The sequence below is a fragment of the Cygnus atratus genome, chromosome 1, assembly GCF_013377495.2.
Source record: "Cygnus atratus isolate AKBS03 ecotype Queensland, Australia chromosome 1, CAtr_DNAZoo_HiC_assembly, whole genome shotgun sequence".
Classification (NCBI taxonomy): domain Eukaryota; kingdom Metazoa; phylum Chordata; class Aves; order Anseriformes; family Anatidae; genus Cygnus; species Cygnus atratus.
Window position 1 is genome coordinate 106,560,830 of NC_066362.1, and position 16,460 is coordinate 106,577,289.

General features: G+C 37.0%; 1 protein-coding gene across 1 annotated transcript in view; it reads left to right on the forward strand.

The window, feature by feature from the left end:
- NCAM2 (neural cell adhesion molecule 2) overlaps positions 1 to 16,460 on the forward strand; it is a 286,892-nt gene that overhangs the window by 133,978 nt on the left and 136,454 nt on the right. The window lies entirely within an intron of this gene.

The window sequence follows — 16,460 nt, forward strand, 5'->3', positions numbered from 1 at the left end:
TGGAGCTTTCTGATGCACCAGTATTTTCCTCTCAAAAAAAGAGTTACTGGTGTGCTAGGACTGACTGATGTTAATGTGGAATTGTTAAAAATCCCTTTGTTGTATTTTCCCGCTTTTATGAACTAAAACGTTAGGAGTGAAAAAACAAAACGGTACATTTTTCTGATGCTGTAAAGGGCCGTCACATCTGACCAAAATAATCATATATCTGGAGATAATGGCTACAAATGCTGCTTGCAGATTTCAGCCTGAAGGTGAGAATGGCTCTGCAGCGTGTCAAGATACTCATGCAGAAGAGACTACAGCCAGGTAGCCAGGTTCCCGTTCTGTTCAGTGTCTGTTTAATAACTTATGCAAAGCAACATCTTCAGGAGAGACATTGAGAGCTCTCCACAACAAGTTGTCCCATAGCTTTGAGGTAGAGGTGCCATCTTTAAAAGTAAACAGTCCAAGCTCAACTGCCCTTGCAGGTTAACACTCAAAACCTTGTTATAGGCAAAAAGGAGCACTTCATATATATGGCACTAAGGGTTAATTATTAGTCCTGGTAAAGTTTAACTGTTTGGTAGTCATAACTAATAAAAAATCAGAACTGTTGTATGAAAAAACTTTCAGGTGTTATTGCTTTTTATTACTTTGCTCAGTCTTCTGTTATCTGTCTGGGTCCTAAGACCGACAAATTCAGTACTCAAGAAGGGGAGATGCGGGTCCTATGAGGAGAGGCTGAGGGCACTTGGGCTGTCCGGTCTGGAGAAGAGACGTCTGAGAGGCAACCTCATGACTCTCTGGGACTCCCTGAGTGGGGGAAGTGGAGAGGGAGGTGCTGATCTCTGCTTTCCAGTAACCGATGACGAGATGCAAGGGAGCAGCACAAAGGTGTGCCAGGGGAGGTTCAGACTGAACATTACGGAAAATTTCTTTACCATGAGGGTGGTCTAACACTGGAACAGGCTTCCTAGCAAGGTGGTTCACAGCCCCCCGTGCCTCCGGGGCTGTGTGCCCTGCAGGGACAGCCTGGGGCTGTCAGCCCCTTCCCACTGGGACCTCACAGAGCTGAAGCTCAGCCAGGCCGGGCAATGGGCACTGGGCCACGAGGCACCAGGGAAACCCAGCTCAGCCCTGCACAGGCCCACGGCAGCCCAGCCACCCCCCAGGGCCTGGCACGGCCTTGACCCTGCCCCAGCAGTGGCAAATACAACCACATCGACTGGGCCAGAGGCTGTGAGGATGGGAGTGCATTCACTGAGCTCAAATAAGCCTTGGAAAAGGGAAGCTTGCAAAACAAGACTCAGAATGGTATCCCACTTAGCACATACCAAGAGACAATTCAGTTATTTCACGGGGAGTTTGGCAATTTGGTAATTCAAGGTCAAATATTGGTTATTGAATGGATCATCACATTAGTTATATTTTGGGTTTCTTTGCCACCATTATGTATTTACATTGTAAGTGGCTGGGCAAACTGATACAATACAATTGAACCGTAAGAAATTGTGCACCTAGAAAATGAAGCTTACGCAATTATTCTTTCCATCATTTCCCTTTCAATAGCCAGTCTCAGCCAAAACTGACAGAAGCATAGAGGCCTTGAAGATGCTGTTATGCTCCTGGGCTTCTTGGAAATCAGGATATTTGGCTTTCTAAGGAATGGCTTTTGGCTAATGTTCATGAGGAAGTGTTGGGTTAGAGGTTTAGGTGCTGGAGGTGAAAATTATTTTCATGTGGAAGGTCATACAGAACGAAGTGGAAGAAGATGGAAGGGATGTCTGGGAAACATGTCTTCAGGAAGCTACTTTCATAGGTGTGCTATTAACGGAGCGACTTAGCTTAATGAATTACAGCACTTACCATCATGTAATTCACACACTCTCTAAAAACATGCTTGTTTTTATATATTAATTCCAGCTTGGTATTTAAGCCTCATTTTTCTTCTTCCAGAGATAAATGTATGTTTACAGGCAAGTATATTGTTCAGTATTGGGATGTGACGGGTGGACTGATTTGCTTTCTGTAAAAGAATGAACCAAAGCCTATGATTTGTCACAAACGTGACCTTTTAGCTCTTTTGTGTTTTCCATCAATGAGTCTTTACCACCATAATTTTGGATGTTATAGAGAGTCTATGAAATTCTCTTATATTGTCTCATTCCAGTTTTAATTAAGGAAAAGAAAAATAGAATCAGAATCATCTGATGAGGAAGTGGGACTGACTGAAAGAATATGTCATTTAGATAAGTTCTGTTATGGCTTGAATCAAAGTCATCAGTTTCTCTTCCTGTGGAAACAGTTGAAACACGTAACCTGAAACTAGTTTCATAATTGCTTTAATCCTGCATAGACTATCAGAGACACTGAAATCAATGGTCTTGCTTTGTGGTGTCACTTTTCTTTTACTGAGAGAAAGTAGGGTAGACTGGAGGGGCAGGGGAGAGGTATATTTGGAAATACTTACATGAGTGACTGCGTATAGAGGAAGCAGTTTAGAAATCAGTGCTGGAATAAAAAGATCTATATTGAGAGTCCACAGTATGTTATACATATGTCATGCAAATATGTACCTATATCATCATCATCATGTGATTCATTGAACTAATTTATTTGTTTTCTAAGGTGTTTCTTTTATGGAAACAAACAAACAAACAACAACAACAACAAAACACCAGACAAGTCAATTTTGTGCATTTCATAGAATGGTATTTCATAGGTAATATTTCCATCTAGATACTTTACGTAGAATATTATAATTGATTGGTTTTGGTATTAACATTAAAAAAAAATCTGAGAAACTAACATTATTGGGAATGGGAGTAGGAAGATAGAGGAGATTTCTTCCATAAGCCTGGCTGAGCATTGCATTTTAGTTAGAAAAAAGATTGATAGTAGAATTCTGTAAAAGCAGGAGAAAATGAGAAAGTGAACAATATAATACTCATAATAGCAGAAGAAAGAAATGCTCAGTGAAGGAACCTGGCATCAACTGAACAACTGGAAATCTTTTTTGGAAAAGTGTAATTAAATAATGTAATTAATTTTCAGTAGTTTTTGAGGAAGCCAGACATTTTAAGGGCTTAGATGGTAGTGAAGGTGATGTTACAGAGGATGGATCTTGCAGGGGACGTTAAAAATGAAAGTTAAAATACACCTTTAGACAACTAATTACCAGCACATGGAATGAAAAAAAATCAGTTAAAATTTACTACCCTAAAAACTGCAGTAGTAGGTAGTTAGATCTCTGACCTGTTTAGTGTTTTTTAGTCTGAAATTCAGAGTTTTGTGCTTACTTACAGAAAATATTAGTAATCTTTAGACTAGTTATAACTTGACTAGTCAAGATTTAATCAGAGGAGTTACAGCAGCCTCAATGAATATGTTTTTAATTTCATGAAAAGATAGATTTTTTTTAAAATCTTATGATTGTCTGGTGCAATAGGTTGTTTGCTTATTAATTTGTCTGGCTAATTCCTTATTAATTGCAGCCCTGTTGGTTTTCAATTAGAAAGACTTCAAAGCAATCCTTTGAGGGAAAATTAGTTTCCTAAATCAAGATAATTAAAGATGGGAACTTGCTAGTACCCATATAATAGCACTCAAAGATCAAAAAGCTTAAGGGTTAAAAGAAAGAGCTTGAAAAGCCAGTCTGATTTCTTATGATCTCTGGCAGTGTCATTTATTTATAAGCATTTCCTTGAACTTCTAATTTTTCGAAACAGAAAGAATATTTATGCCTGAGACTGTTTTTATAATCCAGATGGGGCTCATCAGGCTGTTCTAATATTTTTCCATAAGTCAAAGAGAATACTTTAACTGTATTAACAGCAATAATTTCAGTTTTTTATTAATACCTTAATAGGCAGTCATTCTTTTGAGGTAGAATAACTAAATTTTAAGTGGGTTTTCTTTGTCAATAATGCTTCCAATGCCTGGTGATAAAAATGTCAGCTCTTTGCCTGTTCTTAATATTTAAATTTTGTAGTTTCAGGTCATTTTCACCAAAGTATCAAAACTTTGGAAATATTTCCCTCTTTTCTGGTAAACTGTTTCAGTGAATATATTTGAAATAAAACCCATTTATGATGGTGAAAAATAGTTTGAAAAATCCTAATTTATAATTTTACAATGCATTGACGTTAGCATTTTAGTTTGACTCCTCAGTATGCTTTAGAAGCATGTTTCCCAGATATCCATTCACCCCACGATGTTTTGACTCATGTTGTGGAATGATCTCGAAGCAAGTAGACTGGGTTCTTTCCTGTGAAACTGAGCTCATACACATATTTTTGAAATAACATCTGACAATTCTTGTTTGACCAAGGTCCAACTAATCTGAGGACCTATTTACAAACAGGGACCAACTCCAAGCTAATATAAGTTCAGAGTTAAGACTTGCTTTGAGCAAGAGATTGGATAAGACAACCTAGAGAGGTCCCTTCAAACCTAAATTAATCTATGATTTTATCTCATTATTTTGGACATAGATTAAGAAAACATCATATTTCACAGTTCAGTTAAACCATCCCACATTTTATTTAGATGACCCATTTTATGAAGAATAAAAGTTCATTTGTAAGGTAATTCTTTTACATAGGTTATCCTTTCTTTGATATACTTTAATATACATGCCCTTTTAATATAGTATTTGAGATACTGGGGCGGCAAGAAAAGCTCTCAAATAAATTAAATACACATTTTGTAACTATAAGCTGTTTGTTAAAGCAGGATTGGGAGCATTCACTACTGTGGAGCTTCTGTGTGTAAAATTATATTGTCTTTGCAAAGGACTGTGATGCTAACAGCCAGAGACAAATATGTTCTACTTCTGCACAGACCAGGTGCAATATCTGCAACAGTCACATTTCTGTAGCAATAACTTCTAAGCCCTTTTTGGATAGACATTTATTAGATCTAATTTTATGTTTAGGCAGGATTTAACCAATCAAGGTAAGACTTTGTGATGAAAGAACATTTTTCATAGAGTCATAGAATGGCTTGGGTTGGAAGGGACCCTAAAGACCAGTTCCAATCCCCCAGCGGTGGGCAGGGACACCTCCCACTAGACCAGGTTGCTCAAAGCCCCATCCAACCTGGCCTTGAGCACCTCCAGGAATGGGGCAGCCACAGCTTCTCTATTATGATTATTATTGAATATTGAATATTTTAATTTGATTAGTAAGTAGAAAAATCATCAACTTAAAAGCTGTCATCTGACATCTTTTAACATTGTTCAAGTAATTTAAGATGTGTTTTTTCTTTCTGTGGGTTTTCAATAGTGAATATAATAATCTCAAACTTGGAACTGACTTATTCATTGTTTACAAATAGGATTATTATAGGAAAAAAAATACAAGTAACAGTAATTCTAGGTTTGTGTACCATTGAGAGACTATTATTTTAAAAAGGTTTCAATGAAAGATAAAATGTATAAAAATTTATACAAATAATTATGTATCAATATGTTTCTGAATAAGATTATGTAAATACTCTGTAAATCAAGTTGTATATGCCTGGCTGCAGACAGTCCCTGTGGCCATTTCCCCATGCCCTGATTACATCTCTCCTGAACAGGGCAGCAGATTGCAAAAATCAGCTGAATGGGGCAATTCATATATTTCTGAGCCACTAATTCATTTTCTTGAGATGTCAGACAGACATCCTTGGGTCACATTTTCATCATCTCTTCTTAAACTCTTACAATTAAAAATGTGTTTTTGCTGTAGTTGGAAGTTGATTGTCTAATTTCATTCTGCAGTTCCACAAAATGGGAATGGACTGCATATACTCAAGGAAAGCTTGTGACAGAGACCATAACTGTTTTTTGAGACATGAAACATTTTTACTAAATAAGTAATTTTCTTGGAAACAGGGATTTTTGGATTGTGTTGCCTTTCACAAGAAAAAAAGACCAATCCATAAGAAAAGCCAATGCAGTAGGTTGTTTTGAGGTTCTTGGAGTTAGAATTAATATACTTCTGTTCAGCTACAGACACATTGATTACACACAGTCTGTTTTATTAAAGATGTAATTAACTAAATACTGCTCATACCATTGTTGATTTTAGTTTACATATTGTTCTGGTTTAATATATTTATCCTCTTCTTATATGCTTCATAGAGACTGCTGTGTTTCTAGAAAGCATTGCCAAAAAGCATGGTGTATGCAATTGCAGTGGTTGCTCTATCTGGTCACCTACTTATTTGTTAATCTCACCTAATGTATTTGAACTCTAAGGCCAACTTCAGCATTTTTCTGTTGAAAGACGAGGAGAAGGGATTGATTGTGCCTTTCATTGCAAAGACAGTTGTTTTTAAATCTGTCAGTATTGATTCCATAATTAGGTGATCTGATTTCTTGTCTCATCTTTAATTAGAGCACTGTCTTTTAGTAACTATATTTTACTTTTTAGAGAAATCTCATAATATAGACTTCACAAAATACAAGAGAAGGAAAGGAAAGGAGGCTATTAGAAACAAACCTTGTATGACTCCTTTGCAAAATGTGCTTGAAGTAGACATTTGGGGGGGGGGGGATGGGTTATGTGGTGTTTAAGAATAGGCAAACTCCTACTACAAGACATGATAAGAAGAATCCATTCTTCACAACTATGATAACAAAACTTTTCTACCACCTATTTAGAATGATAATGAGCATTGACCGATTAACTGGTATCTTAAAATGTCTAAACTTTCAGATATAATTTTGAAATGATCTTGCAGGTACAGCCAGACTCAGAAGAACCTTTCTGATGCTGTGCCAGTTGACACAAAAAGATGCTTCCAGTATTTTTTTCTTTTCTTTTCACCTTTTTGCTAGATTGATAATGTTGAATTGACTGAAAATTGGAAGGGGTAGTGTGTTTGGCATTCAACAGGATTATTGCATGCATCTTTTAGCCTGAAGTTTGAGAAACGTTTTGTTTGGATTTAGATTATAAAGGCCAAGTACTTAGAAAGAATTCTGGTTCAACCCAGGGCCCCTCTGCAATTTGAAGGAATGCTTTGGGCTATGAGCCGATTTTGTAGAAAGAATTTTGTCAGTGATTCAGCTTGACGTTTTCTCTAACCCTTGGTCCCCAGTATCATGTTTTCTGCTGCTGTTCTGAAGACAGTATGAATACAGTCTTCAATTAGAGTGTCCATGTTCAGCCACTGTCTTGGCATGTTACCATATTCGTGCTGACTACCAAGCAGCCCCACAGAAATGCAGTTTTTGAAAGTTCATAACTCAGTAAAACTGAAGGTAAATTTAATGAGAAAATATGAGGCACTTTTCTACTCTGAGGGCTTCTTTTCAGCCACATTTCCAGATTTTGGGCTATTAAATAAAGTTCGTGGTTTGGGATGAATGTTACCCGAGGGTTTTATTTTGTTTTAATCTGTACAGTTCTATAATAAAAGACTGTCCAATGGAGCAGGAAGGAAGCAAAGTAGATTTTTGTGTTACGAAGATCACACAGACTCACACAGACCAGCTGAGACAGGAGGGCACCTCTGGAGGTTGCCTGGTCAGAGCGCCTACCCAGAGCAGGGTCAGCCAGAGCAGGTTGCCCAGGGCTGTGTCCAGTCCAGTGTATGGAGACCCCACAAACTCTCTGGGAAACCTGTGCCGGTGTTCAACCACCCTCACATTAGAGAAGTGTTTTCTTAAGTTTGAACAAAATTTCCTATATTTGAGTTTGTGCCCAGTACCCATGGTCCTGTCACTGGGTACCACTGAGAAAAGCCTGGCTCCCTCTTCTTTAGCCCTTCATCAGGTGTTTATACACATGGATAAGATGTCCCCAAGACTTTTCTGCTCCCACATGAACCCAGCTCTCCCAGCCTCTCCCCATAGATGAGAGATGTCTTTAAATTGCTGCATATCTGTGATACAGATACTGTATCTATATGATCCCTACTGATCCCATAAACAGTTTATGAACTGCTTCTTGTGAAAGCCCATGCCGACATTACGTAACAGGAGGAGAGAGGAGGTTATTTATTAAAACGCAACAAAATACTCCTAGCTGTATCATCAGGGTTTTCTCTTCCTTGAGGACAGCATTTTTTTAATGTTTTGTAGTATGCTTGTCATCACTCTGTTTTTCCATAATTTAAGTTTTGAAAATGTTATGTTTAATTCCATTTTAGATTAGACGAAAAATATTTTAGATTCCAGTTACTGACAAATTGTCACTTTGAACATAAAGGCCCTAATTCTTGATTTTTAACTTTATTGAAGTACATCTGGGTATTAGAAGATCCCATCTTGACTGACTACAGCACTTTGAGTTTGAGAAGCATGTTTCTTTAAAATTCATAAGCTTTTAAACTAGTTTTTCTTTGTGTTTATTCTTACCAAATAGAAACATTTTCTGATTGACAAGATTTCATTAAGGTGGATTTTAGTTTTGATGAGTGTAATCATCCTTTGATGTGTTTTTTCCACGTATCTGTATTACTTATTTATGTATAAGATCTACATATGATAAAGATTCCTCATTATGTTTCTCTACAGTTAAAATATCCTTAATACTCTGTCAAACAGTGTATTTTAAACTTCCCTGTTCTTTCTATTGATGATAAGAAGATTTTCTACTGAACAGATGAGATCTACCAAATTTAGCTGGAATAACTTAAATAGAAATAAATGTCTGCATCATCATGCCTGGAGAAAATGCCTCCAAAGTTCATGCCTTTTATTTACAGAAAATCTTTCTTGCCTGAAATGTACTGTAAGTGAATAAAGTTAGTTTTGTTGTGGTTTAGCCCGGCTGGCAGCCAAACACCACACAGCCGTTCGCTCACCCTCCCCCCTCCCTCTCCGGGATGGGGGAGAGAAATGGGAAAGTGAAGCCTGTGAGTTGAGATAAAGACAGTTTATTAAGACAGGAAAAAGTAATAACAACAATAATAATAATAATAGTATTAATAATGTGTATGAAATAAGTTATGCACAATGTAATTGCTCACCACCCGTTGACCGATGCCCAGCCTATCCCCGAGCAGCCGGCCTCCCCCACCCCAGCTAGCCACCCCTATATATTGTTCAGCATGATGTCAGATGGTATGGAATACCCCTTTGGCCAGTTTGGGTCAGCTGTCCTGGGTCTGTCCCCTCCCAGCTCCTGCTGCACCCCTAGCCTGCTCGCTAGCAGGACAGAGCGAGAAGCTGAAAAGTCCTTGGCTTGGTGTAAGCACTGCTCCACAACAATTAAAACATCAGCATGTTATCAGCGCTCTTCTCATCCTAATCCAAAACATAGCACCCTGCCAGCTACTAGGAGGAAAATTAACTCTGTCCTAACTGAAACCAGGACAGTTTTTTTGTTTGTTTGTTTGTTTTTTCCCATTTGGATGCCTTTTAATCCTGATTTTCTGTGATAAGCTTCTGAGCCATGATTATAAAATATTAATTATAAAATATTAAAAAATATTTTAAAAATTGATTAAAATATTGATTAAATATTTATTAAAGTGTCTTTAAAATATCTGAATAAGGTTGGTCTTCTAAGTCCATATTTAAATCAGTATCTCTTCTCTTAAATTTTGAGGGAGCCAAGCTCCCAATATCTGCCTACCTGGAAAGTTGTTACAGAATCTAACTTCCAGCATTCCTAAATACCTACAGAGATCTTGATGTGTGATTCCAGACAACATATATCCCAATAAAACTCACAGCGTTCATATTTATGTCTTTACTTTAAACTACACTTTGCCAGAGTTCGGGGTAGCAGTAGTGAGTGATTTCTGGTTGAGATAAATTCTGTGAATAAAGTTGTAACAAGCAGACTTTGTTTAAGGAATGTCCTATTTTGCAGTTGTATACTCTTTCTGCTCAGATATTAATAGCTCATCTATTTTACTGATTCTGCTGCAAGTGTCTTAGAAAAGACTATTCAACAGAGGTTTCTCATAATTCCTTTTCTGAATATCCTTCAGTAGTTGTGACTTTGTTGCACAGAACTGGATCGTGTTGATTCTCTTGCATCATGCATTTCACCCCTATAACATCTGTTATGCCCCAGAAGGCAGTTTGAACTTCATGTGACTTCTAGCTCTTCTCATCTGGGAAAATGACACTTTAACAGATGTAGAAAATGAATTCAGGATGACACAAAGACTGTTTTGTGTACCTAAAAATAAAACACTCTGTGTTCTACAAGACAGAAATTCAACTAGGAATCCATAATAATTCAAATAAAATGTTAGGACTTTATATCAGGATTTCATTTCCTACTGACAAATCCAAATTAATGCTAATGTGATGAAATGGAAAGTTCAGTTATTCTGAACTACCTAATTAATCGTGAAACTTGATGTCAAGCAATTAAAAATGTAACTAATATCTCTTAGTACTGTCATACCCTAGAGAAGTGATGCTTAATCATTTAGTGGTATTCCGCCCATCATAAAGCTGAAAACTAGCCAGCCTCCATGGAGATCACATTTTTGTTTACTGGGGTTGTAGATGCAGCTTGACTTTCAGGCATTTCTACAAAAGAAATTCCAGGAAGCATTCAAGACCACTGAAGACACAATGAAAGACAGGTTATCATTAGGCCAATTAGTATATCTGTAATCATAAATTTAAAATATATATATAAAGAATATGATGCTTATAAGATGTTAAAATTGTGTCTGAATAGAAAACTTTATGTAGTTAATTTACCTGCTAGAAGAGGGTGGGAGAAATCCAGTAATATCTTTAAATAATAAAATGTTGAGTAAATTAAGTTTGAGTAGGCTATTTGGATTAGATTTTCACTGTGGCCCTGCCCCACCCAATCTCCTGAGCATTAGTTACTCCCAAAGGATTACAATACGTTGGATGCTTAAAGCACCACAAGCCTTACAGACTTTACAGGCAAGTTGTGACAGTGTGTGATGAAACCCCATTTTTTCTATCATTTTAATGTAGGTTTGTTGTTTAATTATGATAATTTTAATGACTATTAACTTTAATGGTCATCTTTTGCATGACATCTGACTGCATGTCCTTCCTTCTTCAGAGATGTAGAGAGCTGGAGTCATCTTTATTGTTTATAGAAAAATATAGCATCTTAGATGACTTAAGATATCTCTGAAGATTATCTCTGTTTGGGCTATTTGGTCTTTGAAGTGCAAACAGTTTAACAGCTCTATTTTGAGCTCTTGTTTTAGTGGAATTCTTTAGGGCAGAGGTGTGTGGTTCCTAATTGTTTGATCACTCATAGAAACAGCTTGAATCGGACTTTCTCTTACCAAACTGTAACTCTGTAGATCGTATAACATTTTTATAGTTCTGACTTTGCTGAATTATTACTAGAAATAAGTTAACTGATTCACTTAAAAAAAAAAAAAAGAGAGAGAAAGAGAGAGAGAAGAAGAAGAAGAAGAAGAAGAAGAACTTAAAAGTGCATTTGTCCTAAATGCAAAATGCCCTTGAACTGTTAATACTTAACAAGTTTAGTTTACATTTAAAAATTTCTATTTCCTCAGTTAGGCTCAGGGTCCCCACAGGGGTAAAGTATTTAAAACAAAACAAAGCAAATGAGAAAAAAAAAAACAAAAACACCCTTTTTGTTGATCCAGAGCATTTAAGAAGAATGTTTTCAGAAGCCTGTATAACAAAGGGAAATAAGATTAACAGGGTGAATGGTTATTCTCGGGAAGAATTGGACACCAATTAAAACTTCATAATTTCTTCATGCTCCAGAATAAGGAAGACGTCTTCTAAGTGTATTCGATATTAAATAATACTGTAATCATTTACTGAAAGCAAAAACACATCACGTGAGTTTGCTTACTTCTTGAAGTCAAAGCATACCAGCGTAGTAAGTTATAATTATTGTCAGAGAACTCATGCTAAACAGAATTAAACTTTACAGTCATTCTCTCAGCTGTACCTTGCAGTCATCTGTATTCTCTAAGAAGCCACTGCCAAAGCCATCTGAATTAGCTGCTGTAGCCATCACTCCTCTCCTTGGTTTCACCTGGACCCCAAGCAATGCCTTGTTTTGTTTTCATAGATGTGTCCTTTCCTTTTTACTGCTTCTACCTTTCAGTGGGTTTGCAGCCCAACAGATTTAGAAAGACCTCTCCACAGGAAAGTTGCCATCTCATTCTTCTAAAGTAAATTCTAAAAAGTGTTCATATCATGAAACTGTTCAACTATGTTGTAGTAAATGTACTTAGCGGAAACTGGGGCAGAATATGTGATGATTCCTTCATTTGTTTTTGTTTGATTTTTTCTTCGTTAGATTTTATATATTTGTTTGTTTTTCTTTTTGTTCCTGTCTGTCTCCTGTCATACTTTAACAAAGTGACTGACAAGGAAGCTTTTCAGGGTTTGGGGAAGTTTTGGGTTTTAAGAACTGGAATTATCAGGAAGTCCAAGGATGGATTTACTAATTGGAGCACAGCTCTACCCATCATTTTTCAGGTTTTATTCAAATACCACTTCATTTTCCTTTCTAGTATGTTATATATTATACACATATGCTTTAAATATACATGTCTATAATGTACATTTTATGTTTTAATGTATTAGTAAGTGGCAATAGCAGTACATATGGGATTGACACTTTTTCTACGTTCTCTGATGACAGCTCACTTCTGTTGTATTAGGTATTCATCGGTGTAGACAGAGCTATGAAAGGTTTGTGATGGTAGTTCTGCAATGTGAAGTATACTAGTGCAAATGGGTCTGAAATTAAAGAGTCTGCTAAATATTATGTCTTATGAATAGAGTCATCCATCTCCATATTTAACAGAACAAATGGACCTGTTGTTACTATTCTTACTTATCTTCCTAAGTGATTTTTAAACCCATTAAGAAATAATTTGACAGGCTCCTCTTAGCATAGATAATAATTCTTTTATAATGAATATGAACAAACAGGAAGAGATTGCTTATATCACCTAATGTAACAGTGCTTTATTTTGCTATAAAATTGCATGTGTACTGAAGACTAAGTGAAGGCCTGACTGACTTCACTTTTTCCCAGAACAGCAGATACTACAGTAGTAGTATAGTAGTATGCTTCACCACCTGAAGGGATCTTCTAGTAATACATTGCCTTTCATTGCCTTTTTTTTTTTTCCTGTTAGTTCAGTAATATCCTAGGAAACATGGAAAGAGGCAGTGTTTTGTCAGATTTAGCCAGAAGCTACTATTCATTTCTGAGCTTGTTTTAATATAGCTAGACACAGCCTCTTCTGACTTGAATTCTTGGAACAGCTTCACTGACCTGATAAAAAAAGGCTTCGCTTGTGTATTCAAAGACCTTCAAACCAGTCTGGTACAAAATACCCCTTTTTATATTAATTCATTAGCTGCTAGTGTACACAGTAACTTGAATAGTACGTACATTACATACCATCTTCATCAGAGCTTATAATAACCTAATGCATCTATGTAGTTTTTGAAGTACATTTGGAAGTAATGTAAAACTTTCTGGATATGTTATCTCTGTGCAATATTTTACTTGTAACTGCATGTCTTACTCAAATTAACTGATGAGTGAGCCTTCTCCTAGCCAAGGACTGGACTATTTGCCTGTCTACCTAATAAGCAGATTGCTGGTTTAATCACTTGGGCAATGTTTTTCATTCCACTTTGCATAAAGCAATATTTTTATATTTACACAAAGCAGAGCTAGTAAAAGGATGAGTCTGAAAAAATTGGACAGATGGTCTTACATTTTTCTATTCTGTAAATATTAAAGAACCATATGTAGAAACCATGGTTTTCTTTGGGTTTCAGAGAGGTAGCTAGCATGTCTTCACAGAGTTTGTAATTGCACTTATGCGAAGAATTTTAAACTGAGTTCAGCCCTTTGCCAAAACTTTCTTGCAGTCTCAGATATATCTGATTAATGAAGGAAAAATATTTTCTAACTTTTCTTTTTACTTCTTATCCCAGTTTCTTATATTCTACCTGACACTTTTTACTTCATCTATGTGTTTACATAGTTTAACATCTGATATTACAGTTTTCTTTGCCTTTTTTGTTTCTGTTTTTGACATGTTCAAATCTGGCCTAGTTCTTGCTTATCTAGGCTGATTATATGCAAGTACACCAGTTAAGAGCAAATCAGTTTCATGATACTTTTCTCTTAATTGTAGTAATTGCCACATTAATATGTATGCAACACTATTTAGACAATGTTTTTTCTGTGCTCATCTTTTCTTTAATTTTTAGTATCAACAGAACAGAATCATTGTTTTTCTAGCAGGTTTTAAGTTGTAACATATTCACAGGGAAAATTTGGCATACTGAATCAATGATTTGGATTGTAATACTCCATACCTCCAGAGAAGTTTGTTCTAATGGACTTTTGTGCCAATTACAGAGAAGGAATCTAGTGAGCTCAGGATATTCAATATACACTGAAGTCATTAATGTTCACAGTAGTTTATGTTGTGGTTTTCAGAAAAGGAAAATATTTCCACCATAATTCAGCCACCACAGAATAGACCATAATTACTTATTTCAATACTCTAAATCCCAGATTCTTGAAACAGTACTTTTTTTAACCTCAGATGCAACATAGTTTTTTACTATTTATAATACTGACCAAAGATTTAGAGAATAAGTTTTCTTCTCTAAACTTTTTTTTTTCTGTTTACCTTTTTCTGTCTTGATTAGAGCTTGAAATTAACATGACCCTTTTCATTCATGTCTTTGGTTCATGAACATGTACTTTCCAATTTTGTAAGATTTTGAATGTTGAAGAGTTACAGATACTTAGGGTAACAACAAGGTTTTAATTATTATTACTGAAGACTGTGTAGTTATTTTTCATCTAAAAAAAAAAAAATAAATCACCCATAATACTGTCTGTGTTGGGTAAGTTATTTGTAGGACCATAGGATAATTCAGGTTGGAAGGTACTCCAGTAGGTCTCTAGTCCAATCTCCTGCTCAAACCAGGGTCAAAGACCAGATTGTTCAAGGCTTTATCTGTTGAGCTCTTGAAAACTGCAAGAATAGATATTGCATAATCTTTCTGGGCAACCTACTCCACTGCATCGTGAAAAAGTTTTTCCTTATACCCAGCCTGAGCCTATTTTGTTTCAACTTGTCAGCTGTCTTTCATCCGTCTGCCATACAACGCTGTGAAGACCCTGGCTCCATCTTCATTTTCCCATGGATAAGAGTAGATGGCTCTTTAGTCCTCCTGTAGCAGTCTCTTCTTCAGCTTGAAAAAGCCCAGCTCCACCAGCCTCTCCTCATTCACCTAGTTCCCAGCTATGCCTGCCCACTTTGTTGGCCCTCCCCTAACTTCACTCCAGTGAAGTCTGTCAATATATTTCTTGTTCTGAGGTTGGGATGGGGGTTGTCTGGATGTAGTATTCTGCATATGTCCTAGGGAGTGCCAAGCAGAGGTGGCAGTTGATCTCCTTGATCTACTACTGATCATGATCCTTTTAATTAGCCTAGTAGGCTGTTGACTTCTTGCTGCTGCTTGGGCACTCTTGTCTACCACACCTGTCCTCAGTTTGCATGATTCCCAACTGGTTATTACCTCCCAGATGCAGAATTCAGCAATTATCCTTGCCCAATATCATGACATTCCTGTTGATGCATTCTTCCAGTCTCTAGGTCAATGACCTCATCCAGATTATTGATAAAGGTATTAATTAGGACAGATTCCAGGACAGAATCCCATGGGACCCCACTTGTTACTGGCCTCCAGGTAGAGTATGACCTCCACTGTCCTCTAAACCCAGCTATCCAACTAGATTTTTACCAACCTAGTTGTCTGTACGTCCAGACTGTAATGTCCTAACTTGATGTGGGGGGTTGGCCTCGGCTGGCAGCCGTGCACCCATACAGCCACTTGCTCACTCACCCCCATCCCCAGACAAGGGTGAAAAATGGGAGTGAGAAAACTCATGGATCAAGGTAAAGACAGGGAAATCACTCAATGGTTACTGTTGTGGGCAAAACAATCTCCAGATGGGAAATTTAACTTAATTTACATAATTAACATAACATTTAATTACTTATTCAGGTACTGGGAAACAAAGAAGGCAAGTCTTTAAACACTTAGGGAAAAGATCTGGCCTCCTTGCTTTCCCAAGCTCCAGACACCTCTCCTTCTCTGTTCCTAGTCTCTACTCCCCTTCTTACCACCATAGACACAGGTTAAACTCAGCCCCTTCAGTGAGGTGATAGGTGGCACAGGAGGTTTCTTTCTGGTGTTCCTTCTTTCTCATACTTTTCTTCCACTTCTCTTTCTGCCTAACTCATTTCTTCTGTTCTGTTGTGGGTTATCCACGGGCCACAGTCCCTTTGGGGGTGTACCTGCTCTGGCATGGGCTTATGCTTGGGCCACTTCAAGAGACACTTCAAGAGTGTTTCCAGTTCTCCTGTGGATTACCTCCTACTGCTTTGGCCTTCCTTTTCTTCTTCTGTCTTATCTCTGCCCTTTCTTAAATACATTTTCAAAGAGATGCCAAAAACTCTTGACTGGCTCAGCTGTGTCCTGTGATGTGTCT